We start from the raw sequence: 8,182 nt of genomic DNA, 5'->3' as shown, positions 1-8,182 counted from the left end.
TACAGTGTCCAGTGCATGTAAACTTTGAGATGAAGCATGCATGTATAAAACATCACCATAGTCAAGTATAGACATAAAAGTGGCAGCGACCAGCCTCTTTCTAGATATGAACGAAAGGCAGGATTTGATTCTGAAATAAAACCCTAGTTTAAGTTTTAATCTTTTTGCTAGCTGCTGAATATGAAGGGTAAATGAAAGAGATTCACCAATTAAAATACCACGATATCTGTACTTAGAAACACACACATTTTTGTACCCTGGGAAGTGAGGATTGAAGGCAGAGTTAATTTAGATTTTGAATTTGAAAAAAGCATGACTTTAGTTTTTTCTGCATTTAAAAAAAAGAAGTTTTAAATCACAAAGATTCTGTTAAAGCGTGTTAAAAGCAAGTTGTAACTGGGAGAGAGCCTGGTCTGTGGTGGGTAGAGCAATACAGTACAGTCATCAGCATGAAAATTTAATTTTACATTAGACACGTTATGATCAATGTTATTGATAAAGAGGATGAATAGCAGTGGCCCCAAGACTGACCCCTAAGGCACGCCTTTTGTTATTTTGAGATAGCGAGAAGTGCTGCACTCTGCCTGCAAACACTGAGTTCTGTCTGTAAGGTAGTTAACAAACCAGTCGACAGTTTTTTCACAAAGCCCTATACAGTCCTATACAGTCTCTGTTTAATCACTATGTGATCCACTGTATCAAATGCCTTTGAAAGGTCACTAAAAAGGGCTGCACAATGCTGCTTATTGTCCATGGATTCAACGTCATTTAAAACCTTAAGAGCTGCCGACGTTGTACTATGGCCTTTTCTAAAATCAGATTGGAAGTCAGATAACACATTATAACTGTTAACAAAGTTCTTTAACTGATCGCTGACAAGGGATTCTAGAACCTTGACCAGGACAGACAGTTTAGGAATTGGTCTGTAGTTATTTAAAATGGTAGGGTCACCACCTTTTAGCAGGGGAACCATAAAGGCTGATTTCCAGATGGGAGGAATGACATTTGTGTTCAAACACAGATAGAAAATATTAGTTAAGGGCATGGCAATACAATTTCCTGCTAGCTTTAAAAAGTAGGGATCCAGTTTATCAGGGCCTGCAGATTTTGTTGTGTCCAAATGCTTGAGGCCTTTATTTACATCTGAAACCGTGATAGGGCTGAATCTAAAAGACTGACTAGAAGGATGTAGACCAACAGTCTCAACTGTAGAGGAACACTCATGTTGAGGACTGAATGACTCAAATAAAAATCCTGAGGCTATGAAATTGAATCATTAAATCATTGAAACAATCAAGCATTTTAGCCTTGTCGGTAACTTTTTGAGAGTCCATCACAATGCTTGAGGGAAGCTCCTGGCCTTTACTGTTTTCTGATAATGATTTGATAGTTTTCCAAAATGTTGATGGATTATTCAGATTATGAGTGGTTTGAGAAAGAAAATGATCAGCTTTGACTTTTCTAATTTTGGGAGTACATGCATTGCGCAGTTGTCTAAAGACCAGCCTGTCAGAGTTCTGATTCAATTTTCTGGCTTTTGCCCGTGCCACGTTGCGCTCATGGAGGATATTTGCTAAATCAGGTGAAAACTAAGCATTGTTTTGGCCTTTGACTCTGTACTTCTTTAGTGGAGCATACTTATTAATTATATTGGTAAACCCCTCACAAAAGAGGTTCCAGGCACTTTCAACTTCTGTACTGACATACATTTTTTCCCCAGTCAGTTAGATAAATCATTAAGGAATTATTTTTCTGAGAAGTGCTTCATATTACATTTGACGATAATGCGTGGTTTAGTTTTAGGTATTTTAATATTTGTAACTGTTGCTACGACGCAGTGGTCACTGATGTCATTTGCAAATATGGAAGCAGTTGAATACTTATGAGGAACATTAGTTAGAATCACATCTGGCTACCATCATTAGCGATGATTTTTTCCAGGTTTTTGAAGTTTGGCCGTGTGGGACTGTCAACAATCTGAAAAAGATTTAATGAATCACAGTAAACTCTGAAATCCTCAGATACTGGTTGTAAACAGTTCCAATTAAGGTCTCCGAAGGCTACTAGTTCCTTAGATTTAAAATCAGAAAGGAGTTGCATTAAGGAGGGCAGAGCACCGCTAACAATAATAATCTGAAACCGATTTACTTAACCAGGTTTCAGACAAGACAGATACATCAGCATCTGTAGAGTGAGCCCAGATACGCAACATGTCCATTTTAGGAACAAAACTGCGTACATTCAAATGAAAGAAACCAAGACCAGATCTTTCTTTAAAATCTGCTGGGGTGTTAAAACTTATAGGGGTGTCTGGGCCTGGGTTGGGCTGGACATTCCCTGACATCAACAGTAATAAAACAATTAAACATTTGTGCTTAAGTGATTTATTGTATGGTTCATTGCTTCTCAGTCCAAAATTGGAGTCTTTGAGCACACAAGAGATAGTGGTAAAGTTGTCACATAACGCCATGATACTGGACAGGCAGACCAAGATAAAATCAAAATTTTCTTTATAGGATCAATATAAAGAAAATGTGGTCATTGAGGGATATAGGAGGTATGGGTCTCCCCAATGTAAGGTTATATAACCTAGCATTTAAAATGTCTAGACTGGCTAAACACTGGAAGGGATCGGCCCAGAGCTGAGCTGGATCAAAATCAAACAGGAGCTAGTAAGCCCTTTAAAACTTTTGGATGAGGAGTTAGGGTTACATAGGCTAACCCTAACCCATTTTTTTGTGTAAAAACTCAAGCAATTCGTTGGTATGACATTTTTTCAAAAGCTGCCACACTAGCCATCTCACAAGCCTATTCTTGGATTGAAGGTACCCCTCCGTTCCTCCATACTCATAGAAGTACTGTATCTGTCTGGCTATCATTAAACTCGTTTGGACCAATTTTTTATGTGCTTATCTATCCCACTTAGGGTTGACCCATCTCCTAGCACAAATAATCTTGGGCTGAACGGAACCTAGCTCCGTGCAATCCAACATAAATTATCATGTATCTTGGTCAAAGATTCCTGGACCTTGACACAGGACCTTAGGACATGAAGTAATTTGCCGTCCTCTGTCTTACATTTCCAACAGTTTGTCTTTGAATCCAAGTCTATACAATTTGGACGGTGTCCAGTAGAACCAATGCATAATCTTAAACTGCATGAGACGCACCTTTACATCGCGTGAAATAGTTTTAATATTCCTACCAATTCTGTCCAAATCCTCATCATCCAGTGTAATACTCAGATCTCTTTCTCATGGCTTCTTGAGGGCTGACCAGGCTCCTTCCCCCGGGTTCTGAATAAGCATTGAATAATACCAAGAAGTCTCATAACCTTGTAACGTCACAGGGGAGGAATGGAGAGGAGGTCCAAGCGAAGATGCAAAACTCAAAAGGTTTATTCAAAAAGGTAATATCCAAAGTTGAAACAGTAAGTGTGAAACTCATACATTGACCAACAACTCAGGAGTGAGAAACAGGAACTTAAATACACAGATTGTGATGAGAACAGAACAGGTAAAGATAATTAACGAAACTAGACACAGGTGAAGACACTGAACTAATTAACCCAACAGGTGAAGACACTGACCTAATTAACTAAACAGGTGAAGACAGAGATGACGAAAACAAACTGAAAGTCCATGAAACCCTGACAAACCTTTTCCAAAGTTCATCAACACCTTATTATTATACTATATTATTAAATATTCTGGTGCCTTTGGGGCTGAAGACCTGGATCCGATTGGCTTATTCTAAGGACGTTTGGAGAGAAATACACAGGATGTGGGATGTTTTGCACATAAGAAGTCAGTTTACTGGAATGAATGGCTTATAAAATAGATATGCATGATTAGTGACTTGTACTTGGATGGAGTGTTTATATCCTTCTCTGGCATGGGAAAAGGTGGTTTCCAATGCAGGGTGGCCGGTAAGGGATGCGATTAGCAAATTCACACATTATAAGGTTATTATACACCAGTCAAGCTTCATAAAATGGGATTAATGAAGGACAATCTGTGTTGGAAGTGTATGAATGTCACAGGCTCCTACCTCCATCTTTTGTGGGATTGCCCTCAGGTCTTTCCTTTTTTGGAAACAAATCACTTTTACTTGAAAGACCGGGACAACACTGCTATTCCACCTAGTGAGTTTTTAAGCGACCTAACTGCTTTTGTGATGAAGAAAAACTATTTCATGTTTAATGGGGACTTTTAGCTACAGGAGTAGCATGGGGTCTGTTTTTGCTCCTAATTATGCAAATTTGTTTGTGGGTTACTTCGAAAGAAACTTTGTCAATCTGTCCAGAATTTGGAAATGGTACAGATACATTTATGACATGTTTTGTCTGTATCAATGAACTACTTGCATTTATTGTCTTGCTGAACAGTTTTGATGGCAATATGAAGTTCACAGTACTTGGAGAGGGTCCATTTTCTGGAAATGTGTGTTTTTAAAAAGAATGGTTCACTGTCTACCACATTATATCGAAAAGAGACTGAATCTTCTTTTGGCAAGTAGTTTTCACCCCACCCCACTAAAAAGAGATCTACCCAAAAGCCAATTTTTTAGACTCAGAAGAATATGTGAGACCACTGAGGATTATATGGAAAAAGCAAATGACATGAAAGACAGATTTGTACAGCAAGGTTATCCAATAGAATGGGTTGACAAATCTTACAAAACAGCCCTGAATAAACCTCGGTCAGACTTGCTAAAGAAAAGCAAGAATCACAACTTACTCTTCTCTCTCAAATACCATACGTCCAGTTTTCAAAAAATATTGGCACATTCTAAAATCAGATCCTGAACTCTCACATGTTGTGAATGACCTGCCGCTCTTCGTATACAAACGTGAGAAGAATCTCAGAGATCTTCTAGTTCACGTTGACTTTGCGAGATATAAGCCAAGGAGAGCTTCACAAAGATTATTAAGACCATTACCTACTGGCAACTATTGTTGTGGTGGATGCGCACAGTGCAACAACACCTATAAGACACACAACTTCTGCCATCCTCACAATAACAAGACTTTTCCAATTAAGAGTGTCATCACTTGTGCCTCCACTCATGTAGTGTACATTTTAATGTGTCCATGTGGTCTGGTGTATGTAGGTAAGACCATAAGGCAGTTAAAACAACACATTAGCGAACATAAGAGCTCTATTCGCAGAAATGACCGGGATTACCCGGTCGCGGTACACTTTAATGATCATAAGCATGACATCTCATCTTTGCGCTTTTGTGGCATTGAACAAGTCAGTCTTCCAAAAAGGGGGGGGCAACCACGACTTGCTACTAAAAAGACGCAAGGCATATTGGATATTTACTTTGCAGACACCAATTTAATCTCAATATCATGTTATGCTAATTTGATGTTTTTTCCTTCTTTTTTCCTTATTTGTTTATCCTCAGGAGCTATTCATTGTACAGGTGCATATGGTTTACTCCTCGACACAGCGGGCCCAGTTTCGACCTGCGGCCCTTTGCTGCATGTCATTCCTCCTCTCTCTTCCCTTTCATTTCTTCAGCTGTCCTGTCAATAAAGGCCTAAAAATGCCCCAGAAATAATCTTCAAAAACTAAAAATAATGAAATAGGACGGTATGAACCGGGTAAAGTAAGGTCTTTACCATTCTTCGGTATCAAACAAATGGAAAGCCTGTCGCAACGTCTGCGGGAGATGACCAGTATAGGGCTGCATTGTACATAGCATAGCATACAAGGAGTAAAGGTGACAGGCAAGTTGAAAATTTCTTTAAGAATTTGACCGGCAGCCCGTCATGTCCTGGAGAGTTCCCAGATTGCATACATTTAATAGCATCTTGAATCTCCAGTAGTGTAAGCGGACTGTCAAGCTCAGGTCTCACATTACTATTCAGAGAAGGCAGTATCAGTGTTTGAAAAAACTGTTTGACTTCTGCGGGGCTGGGATTGCACTCAGAAGTGTATAGGTTTTTGTAAAAATCAGCAAATGTACCATTAATTTGTTCACTCTACTTGAAGGTATCTACATAAGAGTGACATGACACTGTCATGACACAGTCATGACACATGAACCCTAACCCGAACTCTAACCGTAACCATAACTTGTCATGACAAAAACCGAATGACACTTACTAAAAGAAGCATTATCTCATAAATGTTTATGACTTGTTTATAATGTTTATGACACGTTCATGACAGTGTCATGTCACTCTTATGTAGATACCAGATGTAAAGCAAGCAGCAATATGACTATTAGGTGCCAAACCGCCCTTAGTCACTCTAACCTTCTAATTTCATGTCATCTTTACCATAATATTATGAAGAATCCAATGCATTCAAATTACCCACTTGGAACTATTTGGAGACCCATGAACCACGTGACTGTAGTGTTTTTTACCCTCCAATGACTCAACTCTCTGTTCAAGGGTTCTGGGTGCGAAACAACACGTCTACTCAGGAGCTTGCCGGTAACAATAATGAATCTGCCATTTATGTCTGCAATAACTTCTTCGAAAGGGATATTTTTATGTGTAACTGGCTTTTGTGTTGAATTTAGAATGAGAAATATTTCCAACCCAGCTTTTTTGCATCCTAGCTATATCTGTATTACACAAGTGTTTCTCTTGAACGACTTGAACGAGCTATATCAGTTTGGAGATATACGAGATGGGCTAGGACCCCATTCCTTTTCGGGATTATTCAGGCCCTTAACATTCCATGTGGTAAACTGAATTTTCCTGTCCCAAGTCCTACTCATAAACGCTACAAAATAAGGTGGGACAAACAAATAACATCACAACAAAACATGAATGAATGTTAAGCCCCCATTTCCTCAGCGGTGTCCTTTTGGGCAAGCAGGACGTTTCTTGTGATGAAGGAACATGCATCTTGTGGGGACTTTAAAATCTTTTCTAGGACCATTGAATGTGAAGCAGACAGTAGCCGGTTGGTTTCCATCAGCCTTCTCGGGAATTCAAACAACACAGATATTTTGCCGGCGGGACCGGTTCTCCAAATCGTCCAACCGGGACTGCAGCCCCTCACACTGAGTCTTTAATGGAGAGTAGTCGGATTCTAGTTTATCATCTCTCCCTCAACAGTGGATAGGCTGTGTTCTATATCCTGAATTTTCTGACTGTTGGAAGAGACTCCAGCATTCAAGGCAGATACCGAGTTGTGCAGTTCAGCCAGGATTTCTTCCATCATTGCTGCGACATCGGAGCGGATGTCACCCAGGATGCTCCTCAGGTAATCCTGTTCGACAGTGCCATTGTTAGCATAGTTATTGCTGCTACTGCTAGCCTTGGTTAGTGGCGTGAGTCACGGTTTAGTTGGTTCTGGTCGGTTTTGTGCTCATTTTGTTAATACAGAAGGCCAAAACGTTAAACTCAAGCAACTTAGTGGTCTAGCTGCACACCTTAAGTAAGTTAAAGTGGTAAAATTACCACCCAGCATATTTCCTTGGAGTACGTTGGCACCAAGATCCTGGTTGCAGCTGTCGCCGTGGTCCTGCTGCACTCCCTGCTAAGCTCTGCGGTGCCCTGCAATGTCATGCTGCGTCCTGCTGAACCCTGCTGCTTCCTGCTACGTCCATCCATGCTCTGCTGGGCCACGCTACATCCTATAATGCCCTGCAGTGCCCTGATATGACATGAACTACTACGACTACCATTTTAAGTCACTGTTCCATTATTAATGTGACTATTATTGCCACTGTTCATCACATCCCCAACCGGCACCGTCAGACACCGCCTACCAAGAGCCTGGGTCTGTCCGAGGTTTCTTCTTAATAGGGAGTTTTTCCTCGCCACTTTCGCACTGCTTGCTCTTGGGGGAATTATTAGAATTGTTGGGTCTTTGTAAATTATAGAGTGTGGTCTAGACCTACTCTATCTGTAAAGTGTCTCGAGATAACTCTTGTTATGATTTGATACTATAAATAAAATTAGTAATAATTCTTAGTTATTTTTAGGTGTTCTATGACACTGTGACAGGACCCTGAAACTGAAGCAGCTAAATGGAGTTCCACCATCATTTATTTTATCATTTACACCTGCGCTTTTCCTAATGTGAAAATGTCTTCCGTTAAACGTACAATATGTAATTTTCTGCTGTAGGGGTCTCTCAATCAAAACAATGGATGTAAACACGGACTTTTGATGACGTCGTGAAGTGGCATTATGGGAGTGTTGAACGAT

This window comes from Perca fluviatilis, chromosome 21 (genome assembly GCF_010015445.1).
Source record: "Perca fluviatilis chromosome 21, GENO_Pfluv_1.0, whole genome shotgun sequence".
NCBI lineage: Eukaryota > Metazoa > Chordata > Actinopteri > Perciformes > Percidae > Perca > Perca fluviatilis.
The sequence above is the reverse complement of the archived record's forward strand: the minus strand, read 5'-3'. Positions refer to the sequence as shown.